This window comes from Protopterus annectens, chromosome 13.part0 (genome assembly GCF_019279795.1).
Source record: "Protopterus annectens isolate FY-2018-M chromosome 13.part0, PAN1.0, whole genome shotgun sequence".
NCBI classification, from domain to species: Eukaryota; Metazoa; Chordata; order Ceratodontiformes; family Protopteridae; genus Protopterus; species Protopterus annectens.
This window is the reverse complement of record NC_056747.1, coordinates 1,207,128,431-1,207,145,155: the sequence shown is the minus strand read 5'-3', so window position 1 is coordinate 1,207,145,155 and position 16,725 is coordinate 1,207,128,431. Positions and strand designations below refer to the sequence as shown.

The 16,725-nt window shown below is 44.0% G+C and overlaps 1 pseudogene; it reads left to right on the top strand.

Moving 5' to 3' along the window:
• The first annotated feature begins 333 nt into the window (after nt 1-333).
• On the top strand, nt 334-455 carry LOC122788434 (annotated as a pseudogene).
• Nucleotides 456-16,725: the final 16,270 nt, after the last annotated feature.

Here is a 16,725-nt window from a genome sequence, read left to right as displayed (position 1 = left end):
CTAGTTTTTGAGTTTTCTTAACCATGTGTTTTACATAGTGGGCAAAATTTCAGCTGATTATCTATAACACCACCCAATAATTTTGTGTAATTTACTTGTTCTATCATAGTGCTGTTGGTAGAGACAGTAGTAAACACTTTTGTTTTGGTAGAGATGTGTTTTGGGGTGAGGAGCAGTAATTTAGCTTTTTAGGATTTAGCAGTAGTTGTGAATTGTTTAGCCATCTTTCAATCAATAAGAAGAATTGTTGTACAAGGTGTTGCAGTTTAGAGAAAGATTTGGCAGAACAGATTTGAGTAAACAGTTTGGCATTACCTTGGTTCCTAGGGTTAGATACTTATGGCAGGGGAGATGATACGATCAACAAGGTGATTTTCCCAGGTGAGGCGCACTCATTGCACACAGAGTGGGTTGACCCCTGTGATGTCCTCAAATGCAGGGCAGTCAACTCCCACTACTCACAAGCCTCTGGAAAATAATCAAATGTTCATCATTAGATCAGTGTTGCAGTAACCCAAGCTGTACAGGTTATATCCTGTCAAGGATATGACAACCATCCAGCTTTCAAAGCTTAAGGGTACCTTCCAGACAGTCAAACAGCTCACGAAGAGTGATATAAAATTAGTGGGTAGGGCACCAAAACATTAGAACTTTCTTGCAATTGAAGCTTACTCTTCCTTTCAAGCTTCAAGTTCATATGTGTTTACTAGGTTAATGACCACAACGACCTTTTTAAGCCTAGCCATGCATTCCAAATCTGACAAGTTCTGGACACCCTTGAAAAATGTAAGTCGGGGCTTGGGTGGTGAAACTTACAAGCAGGGGCCTCGAAGATGAACAATTTACAGGCTGCCAGTGTCCATTAGAGATGTGTGCCAAACCAGGGATGAATTTTCTGTTCCCCATCCAGTTGTCCAAGTTACACTTGAAGTGAGTTAGGGAGGAACTCTGCTTCACATGGATGAGAGCCTGTTCCAGAGAAGGGGTAGTCTGAGATATATTCCTGTCTCTCCAGCAGGTCCTCTTTATATCACAGGTAAGGTTGAGTCTTTAGAATGGTTAATTCTGGTGCTGTTTGTTTTTCGGATATGCAGGAGGTCTATCATAGTGGAGTCTGACGATGCCTTTTATGCCAGGCATAGATCTCTTCTCAACAGGAGAATATAGGGATAGGGCCTTGAGGCGGTCTTCATAGGACATGTTACTTAAGCTCTGTGCTCTTTTGGTGAGGAACCTCTGTGGACGTTCTATTTCTTGGATATTGCCTGGTTAGATACATACCAAAGGGGGCATTGTACTCAGTGATAGGTCTGATGACTGCCAAATACAGTGGAACGATGACTTCCTTAGACCTAGATGCCATACCTTTGTTTATATGTTCCACAACTTAGAATGATTCCTTACTACTGTAGAAGCATGATGGTCAAAGGCTAAATTACTGTCCGTGTGTGTCCCCAACTCCCTGACTACTGGGTCAAGCCTTGGTGGTGTGTTGTCAGTATGATAGTTACCAGGGGTGAATGACTTCCTGAAGGATACTATTATGCATTTATTGGCATTTAGTTTTAGTCCATGGCTGTGGCACTAGTTGTTTATCTGTGTCAGACCTTCTTGAAAAACATTGTGTCAGTGGGCAATTCAGTGACCACTCCTAATTTGCAGTCATCTGCAAATTTAGTTAGCCAGAGCCTATTGATGTTGGCCTTTACTTCAGAGAAGTAATTGTCAAAAAGGAGTGGTCCAAGGGCCGATCTCTGAGAGACTCCACTTGTGACTGGCCTTTTTGTAAAGGTGAAATTCCCAATTCTAAATTCCTGGGTCTTGTCTGTGAGCCACCTGGCTGTCCACTGGGTGACATAAGGGTTTGTACCTAACCTCTTATGTTTGTCAACAATGCCCAAACAGGGTAGTGTGTCAAATGCCTTGGCCAGGTCAATGTGCACAGTGTGAACCATTTTGCCCTTGTCCATTGCTTTGGTGACCTTTTCAAAGGAGTCCACCAGGTTGAGTAGGCGTGACCTGCCCTTGCAGAAACCAAATTGGGTTGGGTCCAGTGTCTGGATATTTTCTATGTCATTACTGATCATGTCCATGATGATTCTTTCCATGGCTTTGCATATGAGACTAGTGAGACTTATGGGTCTGTAATTTCCAGGGTCTGTAGATGGCCCTCCTTTGTGTAGAAGGATGACTGTTGCTGTTCTCCATTCAGGAGGCATGAAGCCTGTTTGGAGGCTACAATTAAATAGCAATTCCAGAATGCCTGATCGTGTTTTATGCTATTTAGAAGGCATCCTGGAATATTGTCTGGGCCCGTTGATGCAGTGTTTTTGGCCTTAGAGAGAGCATTATGGACCTGTTCCTAGTAATAGCAGGGGGACTTGTATTTAGTATTTTTTAAGGGGAGGTTGATGGGGAGAGAGGAGTAAAACTGGAGTTGAATTTGTTGGCCGGTAGGTTTGCTGTGCCTTGTGGCTTTGCATAGTTGGCTCCATTTACAATGAGCTCTGCATACAATTGTGTATTGTCTTTGAGGTTGTGGACATAGCTGAAGAATGCCTTGTGGATTCCCTTGGCCAGGGAGGCCAAATTTACCTCAAAGTTTTCTTTGGTAGATTTTATTTGTCCTCAGTGTTGTTTTACTTTGAGAGTGCTTTTATCCTGCTGGGTGCTGCACCTCATAATTTTTACCATAGTTTTCTTCATTTTGTTATACAGCGTATTGATGATGTGATTCTACTAGGGTGGCTTGTTTTTTTTTTTAGTTTTTTTCTGTACTTCCTGGTGAGTACAGCTGCCTCTCTGCAGCTATTAACATGCTTGTATAGGGCTTCTGTGAACAGTTCTGCTTAGGCAGCAGTGATCTCGGGGTTCTGAGGGTCCTGCATTGCCTTCTTTTGAGCCAACGGACACAGTAGACATTGGATACCTTTTTTGGAAAATTTCTACTTGCTGTCTTCCCTGGAAGAAATATTTCAGAGTTGTAAGCTCATGCGCAAGCAATCTTATACAACCTTGCATAACAAAAGCATTTTACTATAGCTACTTACAGCCTAGATCTCGTAACTTAAGAAGTTCAGATAAAGACATCAGCAGTGATGCCTGATGTTCTTCGTGTTTCACTGTTGCAGTCATCACATTTGTTTATGATTCTTCTGGTCAGGATTGTGAATTTTCTGTTTCCTCTGATGACCAGGATGTACCCTTCTCTACCTATGAGGATTCTGATGCAGAGGACTATTCCCTCCAGAGGATTTCTCTTTGGTGAAACCTTGCATACTCTTAGGGAGCATTTTCGCTGGGAAAGCCGGGATTACTCTGATTCTAAAAAGAGGCTTAGGGATTTCTTACTCCTGCCCCAACACAGGCCTTTAGCTGTCCCCCCTGTACTGGACATTGTTGATGATGCCTTTTCGGAATCTAGCTTGACCCCTGAGTCCTTACCTCCTGCTCCCAGAAAACCAGATAGATATTACAGGGTTCCTGACACTCGCAAGTTCCTCTTTAAAAATCCTACTGCGGATCCTGTGACCATTTCACAGGGACCCAAAGGCATTAAGGCCACTACTGCCAAAAATCCTACCCCCTCTGATAGAAATTCCAGGGCAATGGATAGATTGGGTAAGAAGGTATACACTTCTGCAACCCTTGGCCATTAGGGCCTTAAACTGCCAGTTTCATATATTAAAGTGTCAGCAGTATATTATTAGATTGCTTAAACAGAAAATTATGTTATTTTGATTCCTGACTGTGCTGAAAATAATGATTTACAGGATTTGATGCAGTCTGCTGAACAAGTTGGAAAACATACTTTGCAATGTGGTTTGGATTCACTAGCAGCATCTTGCAGGGCTGCTTTCACTGGGTCTGTACTTAGAAGCCATGCGTGGCTTAAGGAGCAATCCTTGCCAGATCATGTTAAAGCTAAATTTCTGGATGCTCCCTTAAACCAGGACTGCCTGTTTGGCAACAAAGCAGTAGTAGTACTTAAAAAGATGGAGGAAAAAGCTAAGTCTAGGCAAACTGTTAAAGATTTCCTGCAAGTACAGCCTCCAAGATTTAGTAGGCATTGGCCCTCTAAGAATTGGGCCATTTCTGCCTCTTCCAGGCCTTCATTCCAAACCCAGAACCAGCAGAACACCCAGGCTTCAGTTCCAAGGTACGCACAGGAATAAGCAGTGGGAGGCTCCCACTTCCAAAGCAGGGAGCAGTGAGACGATCCCCCTATGGTAAACTGTCCCAATGACTTAACTTTAAAATTGACAAGCTCTTCTCAACTGACTGCTCCTTTAGGGGGAAGGATTGCACTGCAGGCAAAAAAACTGGAAACTCATTACCCAGGACAAAATGAGTTTTAATATAGTTTCCCAAGGATACAGATTCCACTTCCAGACTTTACCAACGCCAAACAGTTGGCCAGATCTACCCCCCAAATCAGTGGGCAGAGGCTCAAAAGCAAGTTCTCTCCGTCTTAAGTATAAGGGCTATTCAAACTGTCCCAGAAGAGGAAAGGGGACAAGGTTTCTACTCAAGACTTTTCCTGGTGCCCAGAAAAAACAACTCCTGGTGTCCTATCCTGGATCTCTCTATCCTAAACACTTTTTTGATGATCCCAAAATTCAAGATGTTAACTCTTCACCAGTTGCTTCCAATGTTAGGCAAGGATGCCTGGTTGGCAATAGTGGATTTAAAGGAAGCCTACCTGCACATCCCAATCAGGGAATCTTGCAGAAGATACCTATGCTTTAAAGCAGGCTACATGCACTACCAGTTCTCTGCACTGACCTTTGGCTTATCTAATGCGCCTAGGATATTCACAAAGTGCCTAGCTCCAGTCATTGCATTTTGCAGGCAAAGAAATATTCAAATGTACCCATACCTGGACGATTGCCTAATTCAAGCAGAAAGCCAGGACATACTATTGAATCATCTGACGTTTGTACAAAAGGTGCTAACTTCGCTGGGGTACACCATAAACGAAAATAAATCACATCTTATACCCTGCCAAAAAATTGTGTTTCTGGGAGCAAGCTTGAACACAACTTCCCAGATATCTTTCCTCACGCCAGAGAAACAAGTTAATTTGACAGCTTACTTCAAACTAATGGCCACAAAGACCCTAATATCTGCAAGACAAATACTGCAAGCCTTAGGGTTCATGGCCTCCTGCATTCTCCTAATTCCATATTCAAGACTGCATATGCAGTGTCGGCCTTAGGTCAAGTGGTGCCCTAGGCTAATGGCCACAAAGACCCTGCTATCTGCAAGACAAATACTGCAAGCCTTGAGGTTCATGGCCTCTTGCATTCTACTAATCTCATATGCAAGACTGCATATGAGGAAACTACAATGTTATCTAAATAGCGTATGGTGTCAACATTCTCAGGACCTAGAAGCAATGATTCCTGTCATACCTTGCCTACAGTTAGAGTTCCTTTGGTGGGCAGAGGCCTGCCACCAAAACAAGGGATTGCCATTCACTCTACCCCCTGCCACCCAAACCGTAGCAACAGATGCATCAGACTATGCATGGGGGGCTCACTTGGCAGGGAAGTGCATTCAGGGCAAATGGACCCCAAGTCAAATGCACCTGCATATCAATCAAAAAGAAATATTAGCTGTACAGAATGCTCTGACAGCCTTCAAGGACCACATTCTTCCAGGACAGCTAATGGTAAAGACAGACAAACACCACTGTTATGTGGTAATTAAACAAGCAGGGGGGAACCCACTTATACCCTCTATGCAGACTAGCCATGGCTCTGTGGAACACAGCCTTGAGCTACCAAGTGCACCTACAGGCTCAATTCCTGCCAGGAAAACTAAATACACTGGCAGATGAACGAAGCAGAAATCTCATGGACCCACGAGTGGAAACTGGAACCAAAGACGTTCAACATGTTGATAAATGGGGGAGCACAGAGATAGACCTGTTTGCCTCCCCCCAGAACTACCATTTGGACAAATTTTGCACAAAGACTCCCCACAAACAAGCTTGGAAAGTGGATGCTCTGTCCTTCAGCTGGAAAAATCTATCAGTTTATGCCTTTCCTCCACTGCCTCTCCTCTTCAAGGTACTACTAAAGATCAAACAAGACAAACCAGGGACGATACTGATTACACCAGACTGGCCACGCCAACACTGGTATCCCCTCTTGCACAGTGTCACTGCTGGCACCATGGCACCTGCCTCAGACACCTGCCCTGCTGTCCCAGCAAGAGGGCCAGATTCTGCACCCTCAGCTTCAAACCCTGAACCTGGCAGCCTGGCTAATTACCTGATCTCTCTGTTACCATCCCTCAGTAAACAAGTGTTGGATGTCATTCTGGAGGCAAGGAGGCCAAGTACTAGAAAATCTTATGCTGAAAAATGGAAAAGATTCTGTTCTTGGAACCAAACCCAGGGGATAGGCACAGCAGCACTCAGTTTATCTCAGATTCTTCAATACTTAACTGAGATGCTTCACAAGGGCCTTTCCTTTTCCTCCATCGAAATTCATGCCTCAGCCACTTCAGCTCATTACAGCACAGAACTCCTCTTCTCTCATCCACTGCTCAAGCAGTTCCTCAGAGGGGCCAAAAACTTAAGACCACACAGGAGAACCCCAACTCCAGCCTGGGACCTTAACTTTCCATTGGAAAAACTCATTCTACCTCCTCTTGAACCAGCTGCAAGTGCAGAGTTGAAATTCCTTTCTTGGAAAACAGCCTTCCTTTTAGCCAGCACGTCAGCATGAAGGGTGTCTGAATTACAGGCCCTTATGACAGCGGAGCCCTTCATCATCTTATATGCAGACAGGGTGTCCCTCAGGACCAATCCCTCCTTCATGCCCAAGGTAGTATCCAGTGTGGCTCTTTATCAGTCCATTAATTTGCCAACCTTCTTTTTTAATCCACAGAACAAAGGGGAACGTAAATTGCACTCCTTAGATGTGCACAGACGACTTAGATTTTACTTGGACAGGACTAAACCTCTCAGGAAATCTGAACAGTTGCTGGTGGCATTTGCTGCAGGGGCAGAGGGGAACTAAACCTCTCAGGAAATATGAACAGCTGCTGGTGGCATTTGCTGCAGGGGCAGAGGGGAGGGCCATTTCAAAGCAAACCATTTGTAAATGGATAGACCATTGCATTCATTTCTGCTATAAGCACCATGGAAAACTTATCCCACAGGGGATAAGACCTCATTCAACCAGGGCTGCATCTACCTCTACAGCCTTTCTCAGAGATGTCCCTACCAGGGACATCCTAGAAGCTGCTACCTGGAGTTCTGTACATACTTTAACCAAACATTATCTTTTGCCAATTTTCTCTAAATCCAGAGCTGGCTTTGCCACTGCAGTCTTACAGGGCCTTATAGTTGGTCCTAATGCTGTCCAATTTCCTCCTCCCATCCTTAGCTTTGGGAATCCACCCAAATTTGATGACTAAAACAGTGAAACACAAAGAACATAGTGCAGTTGTGTACACTTACCATAAATGTAGATGTTATAGTGTATTCACTGTTGCAGTCCTGGTTACTCTCCCTTCAGCCCCCTGACTTTTTTTGGCTGTACCTCTATTCCTTTTTACTATGCTTAAAAAGCTTTTTGGTGTATTTGTTTTTTTGTTGGAGGTGTAACCTTGTATCTATTTAATTGTTTCCCAATAGGGGGGCACCTGATATCTGGGGAAGAAAAACTGATGTAATGGCGTCTGCTGCATGCTTTTTACCTCCTGACTACCTGATGCCATGGAAGATGACAACAACCCACGCAGGACCCAAGACTTAGATAATCAGGCCAACTGAGGGCTACTGCAAGCAGATAACCCAAATGTGATGACTGCAACAGGGTATACACTCGAACATCTACATTTATGGTAAGTGTATACAACTGTACTGTCTGTCATGCCCACACAAAAAGTAAATATTTGAGAAGCACATAAAACTACAAAATTGCAACAGCTGTATCTAAAACTCAGAGGTCACTTCATATTATAGTATTTTTTAAATTGTATTTATTAAAGTTTCTGTTATGTAATCAAACCACTCCAGCCAGTAGATGAGTCCATGCAACTAATAAACATGGGAAAAGTGAACATTTCAAACCATCTTTTCGGCTGTTTAGACAGTTCAGTTCATTTTGTTTCAGTTATACAGAACTACTTGACAAGAGACAATGGTACAGTTATACTTGCATGATTAGTTTAGTAAATCAAATGTTTTAAATATATTCGAATTCTGTTAACTGTGCAAGCTGTCTTGAGTGATAGTAGTGTGCACCAGACAAGTCTAAGACAGAAGCTTTTGTATGTTGCTTAATGTGCCCCGCATGGTGTGGAGCATTTTTGTGCTGTCAGTGTCTTTGTGGCACCCCACAACACTAATACTGTTAAAGTATCTTACTCCCACCAAATCATTTTGTTGAACATTCCAGTAACCATAGATTCTATCCCAATGGGAGTATTTTACCAAGTAATCCAGCCAGTACTTTATAAGCAGGTTAATCAGTGAGCTTTAGCTCATCCACAGGAGTGGAAAATGCATAATATGCAGGCTTCCATTTGCCCACATCTCCAACATGTACTGTTATTTTTCTTACAATTGTTAAATAGTCTTTGGGGAATAAGGTTACATTTTTATATTACCTTCAGTTGCTGATCTTTTAATTTGGACTGTTTCTGTAGTGCGTGTAGAATGATCCATATGCTGTACAAGCCACTTTTTTGGGTTGAATTAGCCTTTTCTTTTCCATTTCATCTTTTTTGTATCCTATTATATCTTCTCTCCCCTCCTTTCCCACATCTCCTTGCAAGTTAATACTGGTTCTCTTTTTTTGATGCTGTTCTCTTTATCCCATGACAATGTTTTGCATTCCCCTTTTCACCACTTTATTACTACCATATTCACTGCCCTAATCTGCTCATAAGTTGACCATCATTTGTCTCCCAAACCATATTCACCCTGCAGCTCCTTAAACATTTTTATTGCCTTCTTTTCCAGGAGCTTCATCCTGATTGACCCGTTCTTTATACCTTTGTTGGCTCATTCTCTTCTCTAACTGGTATGCACACAGTCCAGGGCATGAGATGTTCCCATATTGTCCTGGTGAAGCCTAAGCCCTTGTGAAGATTGGGTGAAGATAAGTGAAGGCTGCCAGCCTAGCCAGATAGAATTTTGTAGATAATTCTGTCATCTGTAAATATTAACGTAAACCACAGGCTTGTTGTCTTAAATGGTAAAAATAGTGTTACATGTGGAACTGGAAAAAAATGAAACGGTGCACTCTACTGACCCAAGTAAAGCATGATGTTCTTCGTGTTTCACTGTTGCAGTCATCACATTTTGGTTATCTGCTTGCAGTAGCACTCAGTCGGCCTGGTTATCAAACTCTTGGGTCCTGCGTCGGTTGCGGTCTCATCTTCCATGACGTCAGGTAGTCTGGTATAAAGCATGCAGCTGATGCCATTACATCGGTCTTTCTTGCCATGCAGTGCCCGAAGCAGAAGCAATTTGCAAATGCCGGTCGACCGACTCCTGAAATTTTCATTTTCGCGTTTCAGAACCGAAGTCTTCAACTAAAGCTAAGTACCCCATTGAGGAAACTTTTTTTCTTGCTCTAAACCGATGTCAGTAAAAGTCAATAATTGTATTTCTTGTGGAAAGCAAATACCTCATAAAAATTTTCATTCGTACTGTATTCCTTGCCTAGGCCCTGACCACGACGTACCTCGCTATCAGTTTTGTGCCTTATTTAAACAACAAACTATTCGTTGTTGGTAAAGTTATGCTACAAAATTTTTTGTACTCAGTTCAATTATCCAGATACGTCTTCGATAAGCCACCCAACTACCAACACTCCGAATAAACGCAAAGATAAAGACAGAGACAGGCCGCCTAGGTCCAAAGCTGCCAACGACGCTTCTCCTAAGCTAGTCGCCAGTTCGCTGGTACTCAGTGAGGCGCTTTCGCAGACCCTGATACCCACTAATTCAGATTCACAGGCCTCTACTGAAACTCATTTGGAGTCCGGTATGCCGTTAGATGCTTCAGCTGTGGAACCTGCGGATCTCTCTAGCTTGGATGGATCCAGAGCTGCTGTGCAGGCACCATCTTCTGAGGGTGTATTCAGGCCTACTGACTTGCATATTAAACCAACGCCATCTTCTTCTTCAAGGCCTAAAACTCGAACCATGCCTAGAAAACAGACGCCCAGATGGCATGGTCAGGCCTCTATGCCTAAAAACCAAATGATAAGAATGGCTGAAGACCTTGTTACTTTAATTAGGGGAAGTCATCCTTCCCCCTCTAAGAGTCCTAGGACTGAATTTGCTTATGATACTTCTGATCAGGATTCTGCCAGTTTCATATGTTAAGGTATCAACAGCATATTATTGGATTGCTTAAACAGAAAATTATGTTGATTCCTGACTGCGCTGAAAATAAGGATTTGCAGGATTTAATGCATTCTGCTGAACAAGTTGGAAAACATACTTTGCAATGTGGTTTTGATTCACTAGAGGCATATTGCATGCCTGCTGTCACTGGATCTGTACTTAGAAGGCATGCTTGGCTTAAGGAGCAATCCTTGCCAGATCAAGTTAAAGCTAAATTGCTGGATGCTCCCTTAAAGCAGGACCACCTATTTGGCGACAAAGCAGAAGTAGTACTTAAAAAGATGGAGGTAAAAGCTAAATCTATGCAAACTGTTAACGATTTCCTACAGGTACGGCCTCCAAGATTTAGTAGGCATTGGCCTTCTAAGAATTGTTCCTTTCCTACCTCTTCCAGGCCTTCTCAGTCCAAACCCAGACCCAGCAGAACACCCAGGCTTCAGTCCCAGGGTACGCACAGGAATAAGCAGTAGGGGGCTCCCACTTCTAAATCAGGGAGTAGTAAGACCCCCCCCCATGGTAGGCTGTCTCAATGACTTAACTTTAAAATTTCCAAGCACTTCCCAACTGACTGCTCCTTTAGGGGGAAAAGATTGCAATGCAGGCAAAAAACTGGGAACTCATTACCCAGGACAAATGGGTTTTAAATAGTTTCCCCAAAGATACAGATTTCACTTCTACACGTTACCAACCCCAAACGGTTGGCCAGATCTACCCCCAAATCAGTGGGCAGAGGCTCAAAAGCAAGTACTTTCTCTCTTAAGCATAAGGGCTATTCAAACTGTACCAGAAGAGGAAAAGGGACAAGGTTTCTACTCAAGACTTTTCCTCGTACCTAGAAAAGACAACTCATGGCATCCTATCCAGGACCTTTCTATCCTAAACACCTTTTTGGTGATCCCAAAATTCAAGATGCTAACTCTTCACCAGTTGCTTCCTATGCTAGGCAAGGATGCCTGGTTGGCAACACTGGATTTAAAGGAAGCCTGCCTGCACATCCCAATCAAGGAATCTTGCAGAAGATACCTACACTTCAAAGCAGGCTACATGCACTATCAGTTCTCTTTGGCTTATCTACTGCACCCAAATTGCCTAGCTCTAGTTATTGCATTTTGCAGGCAAAGAAATATTCAAATATACCCATACCTGGACGATTGCCTAATTCAGGCAGAAAGCCAGGACATACTTTTGAATCATCTGGCATTTGTACAAAAGGTGCTAACTTGTCTGGGGTACACCATAAACGAAAAGAAATCATATCTTGTACCCTGTCAGCAAATTATATTCCTGGGAGCAAGCTTGAACACAACTTCCTAGATGTCTTTCCTCACGCCAGAGAAACAAATTAGACAACTTACTTCAAACTAATGGTTCATAGGTTGGTACTAGGCTATCTGCCTGAGGGTATTTTTAAGCCTAGCTAGAGTGTGTCAGCTTTCGCCACCCCATTGATTAATTAACTGAGCCTCTGTCAAGCAGAGCCAATGAAGTGATCCCAGGGGTGTATTTTCTGTTACCCATCCACTCATCAAGGCTTCTCTTAAAGAGTGTTAGTGAGGGGCTCTGCCTAATGTAGTTAGGAATTTTGTTCCAAAGCATGGGGAGTCTCTGTGACAGGAATCTATCCCTTCAGTATGTTCTATTTATTGTTGTGGCGAGGTTTAGCTAACTAGAGAGTGTGGCTCGCAGTGACTTGGATTTCTTTAGGTGGAGCATGTCCATCAATTCTGCGTTGGACATGGCTTTGTAATTCAGGCAGAGATCACCTCTGAGTAAGTGATATACCAATGAGTACAGCCAGAGTTTTTTCAGTCAGGTTGCATAGGACATATGCTTGAGGCCAGTAATCCTCTTGGTGAGGCGCTTTTGTGGTCTTTCCAGCTGTTGGAGGTGTCTTGTGAGGTACATCCCAAATGGGGCATTGTACTCTATGATGGGTCTGATGAGTGACGAGTAGAGGGGCACTATAACCTCTTTATTTCTAGATGTGAATCCCTTAGTAACTAGATGGGCCACATAGAAGGATTTCCTAACTACTTTGGCAATATGATTGTCAAAGGAGAGATTACTGTCTACCTAGGTTCCCAGATCTCCTATTACATCTTCTGTATTAAGGGGGCTGCCGCCTGTGTGGTAATTCGTGGGTGTTTTGTTTTTCCCAAACGAGATGACTATGCATTTTTTGGCATTTAGCTTGAGGCCATGACTTTGACACCAGGTGTCTGTCTCAGTAAGGCCTTTTTGAAGGATGTCCGTGCCAGCTGGAGAGTCAGTTATGGCTCCCAGTTTGCAGTCATCGGCGAACTTGGTTAGCCATAGTCCTCCTGTGTTTGCCTGTACTTCTGAGAAATGTATGCCGAGCAGTAGGGGTCCCAGAACCGAGCCTTGCGGGACACCACTTGTGACTGGTTTAGAGTCGGACCTGGAGCCCGCTATTCTTACCATGTGAGTTCTGTCTGTAAGCCAGTTGGCAACCCATCTTGTGACGTAGGGGTTTATATTCAGGCTGGTGAGTTTTTCTATAATACCTGAGTGAGGAATGGTGTCGAACGCCTTGGCGAGATCAAGGTAGGCTGTGTGAACCACCTTTCCCTCGTCTGTGGCCTTGGTGACACTCTTGAACAAGTCAACCAGATTTAGTAGGCATGATCTGCCCTTAACAAAGCCGAACTGGGTCGGGTCAAGTGTTTGGAGGTTCCCAATGTCTATGTTATTGAGTTCCATGATGATGCGCTCCATAGCCTTGCAGACCAGGCTAGTCAGGATTATGGGGCGATAGTTACCAGGGTCAGTTGTGGCCACTTTTTTGTGGAGCAGAATAACCGTTGCTGTGCGCCATTCTATGGGCACGTAGCCTGTGGAGAGGCTGAGGTTGAACAGCGTATTTAGGTGGGGGTTAGTTCGTTCTGTATTTTCTGCAAGACGCAGACTGGGACACCATCTGGCCCCATTGATGCTGTGTTTTTGGCTTTTGAAAGGGCTGTTTTCACTTGTGCTTCTGTGATTTCTGGGACACCATACTTTTCCGGTATTTTTGTGGGCCCTTTTGAAGGTGAGAGGGAGGTGAAGTTTGCACTGAATCTGTCTGCCAGGATGTTGGCAATATCAGTAGGTTCTGTATATTTTGTGCTGTTTTGCACTAGTTCAGAGCATATCTGCGAGTTGCCACTTAGATTCTTGACATAGCTAAAGAAGGCTTTCTGGTTATCTTTCGAATCCTTGGCTATTTTTCTTTCGAAGTTAGCCTTGGATGATTTTATGAGGGACCTTAGTTTCTTACTGATACTGATCAGGGATCTCTTTCCTTCTTGGGATTTGTTTTTTTTTTTTTTCTGAACTAGTTTCCTCCTCCTGTTGTATAACCTGTTTATGGCAGGGGTCCACCAGACTGGTTTCCTTCTCTTAGGGGAGTGAGTCTTGGTCTTGCTAGGGATGGCACAATCCATGCATCCTTGTAGGTGCTCATAGAGTGCAATTGTAAAGGAGTCTGCATCTTGGGCAGTGTTATCCTTTAGTGTGGGGGCTGTGAAACTTACCACCTCTGCCTTAAGTGAGGTGAAGTTTGCTTTAGAAAAGATTTTCACTGTGGTTTCCTTGGTTGGGGTTGGTGGTGGGGTGTGGACATCCAGAGTGATTAGTTTATGGTCTGATCTAACCAGTGACAGATTGACCTCCGGTATGGAACACCTGTCGCCCATGTTGGTGATGACCAGGCCCAATATGTTGTGGCCTCTGGTAGGGGAGTTTACCAGCTGATCCAGGGCATTTGAGTTGATAAATTCCAGGAAGCGCTGAACCTGGGAGTTTGTACTCGCGTAGTTTTCCCAGATAATGGTAAAGTAATTGAAATCACCCAATATCAGGGTGTTCGGTAGGACCTTCATGTTTTCCAGTGTCTCCAGAAAGGCGGAGTGGTGGTCCTGGGTCATGGAGGGTGATCTGTAGCAGGCCACAATTTCCATTGCAGATTTGCCCAATGTTAGTTGCACATGGATGATCTCAGAGGTATCATGCTGTGCACTAACCTGGAGGTGAGTATCCTTCATGAATATGGATACACCCCCTCCTTTTGTGTTTCGGTCCATATTCTGTGGCCGAAATGTGTGGTATGAGTTGTAGCCCAGTAGTGCTGGACTGCTCTCTGGAGCCTTGAACCAGGTTTCAGTTACTGCACAGATGTCGACGTTCTCCATACTTAGAAGTGCTTCGAGTGCATGCATTTTGAGATTTAAACTCCTGGCGTTGAGTAGCATAACCCTCATTTTTTTACTTGTGCTGTTTACGATGGTGGGTTTGAATTTTGAGCCTTGCCTAAAAAAAGGCACTATGGGGGCAGCAAGAGCCTTGGCCAGTATTCGAAAGCTAAGGAGTGACAGGTGCAAGCCGTCTCTTGTGAAGTAAAGTGGCTTGTCGAGCATGTCATCCCAGACTGACAGACACTGGATCCCCTTTGAATGACACGAAAAGCTTAGCCAATTGTTGAAATTGATAATTTTTTTCTTTATACTGAGGTATCGTTCTTGGTGAGGGTAGGATGCTACTCAGGGTCAGGGTCATACCCGACTGGGCTACATTATCAGAGAGCTCTTCCATGTCTCTCTTCATGTAGTCCAGGGAGATGCATCTCAGGTCATTCACACCAACATGAACAATGACAGAGTCATATTTGTACTTGTTCTAGAGTGACCTGAGTGCTTGTGTTATGTGGCGGATTCTGGCTGCCGATAGGCAGCTAACAGTAACCTTCTTCTTGTCCAGCCTAGTGAGTGGGGCGTCAGTGTGCCTGACTATTGAGTCACCTATTAATAGTGTGTTAGGTATGGTATTATGCCTTAAGGTCTGTGATTGTGCAGCACATTGATTTTGTGTTTTATGCGTTGTCTGGTTTGTGATGGGAGCTGCAGGTTTTGTGGGTGTTTGCTTTGGAGATCTCTGCTTTTGCAGGTTTTTATTTAGAGCCTCCGAGTATGATTTTGTGTATTTATGTGTATTTTTTGCCAGTGCTGGTTTAGTAGGTCTGTGTGATGCTGGAGGTGTGGTGCAAGAGTTAACCTTCTCCTCATGACTGTCTGTTCCAGTCTTTGGTGGAGAGACCTTAGCCTCCAGTTTGGCTGTATAATTGCATCTCTCACATATGTTAGTGTTTTGTGGTAGGAGGAGAGGGCTGTCTGTGTACGAGGCAGTTGTAACATTGCCTCTGGATTCCCAGATTCACCAGCTGGACTGGAGAGTACACCTGAAGTTCCCCTTTGGTCATGCCTGAATAGTAGGGTGAGCTGCTTATTCGCTTGGTTGGTGAGGGGTGGATAAAGAGTTTTGCCCTGCTGGCAGTCAAGTGTCGGGGTGTATTAGTGCTTGCTATTAGGTCTGAGCAAGTGCTGGACTGTAGGATGCTTTTTGAGTGCCTAGGTTGAGAGACTAGTTTCAAGTGAAAAACTGAAGAGGAGACTTAGTGGAGACGGGAATAATTTAACCATAGCTAACCAGTGATGCCTGATGCACAAAACCGTGCAAACACGGTTTTTAAACTACTAACTTCTGGGCTGGAACCACTCCTCCAGGGACAGATGGCTGCTCAAAGTTCCTCTCTCTCACAGGTGACAGAGAAACTTCCCTCTATCCAAGTAAGGTATGGGCAAACTCATCTTGTAACACAGCCCTGAATTCAGCAATAGCCTAAAAACTGAACTATACTAGCTTAGAAAGGCGCACATAATGGCCACAAAACCCCTGCTATCTGCAGGGAAAATACTGCAAGCCTTGGGGTTCATGGCCTTCTGCATTCTACTAATTCCATATGCAAGACTGCATATGGGGAAACTACAATGGTATCTAAAAAGCCTATGGTGTCAACATTCTCAGGATCTAGAAGCAATGATTCCTGTCATACCTTGCCTACAGTTCCTTTGGTGGGCAGAGGCCTACCACCAAAACAAGGGACTACCATTCACTCTACCCCCTGCCGCCCAAACCCTAACAGACGCATCAGACTATGGGGGGTCACCTGGCAGGGAAGTGCATTCAGGGCAAATGGAACCCAAGTCAAATGCACCTGCCTGCATATCAATCAGAAAGAAATGTTAGCTGTACAGAATGCTCTGACAGCCTTCAAGGACCACATTCTTCCCAGACAATTAATGGTAAAGATGGACAACACCACTGTTATGTGGTACATAAGTAGTGGGGTACACATTCATATACCCCCTCTGCAGACTAGCCATAGCACTGTGGAACACAGCCTTGAGCTACCAAGTGCATCTACAGTCTCAATTCCGGCCAGGAAAACTAAATACATTGGCAGATGATCTAAGCAGAAATCTCATGGACCCACACGAGTGGAAACTGGAACCA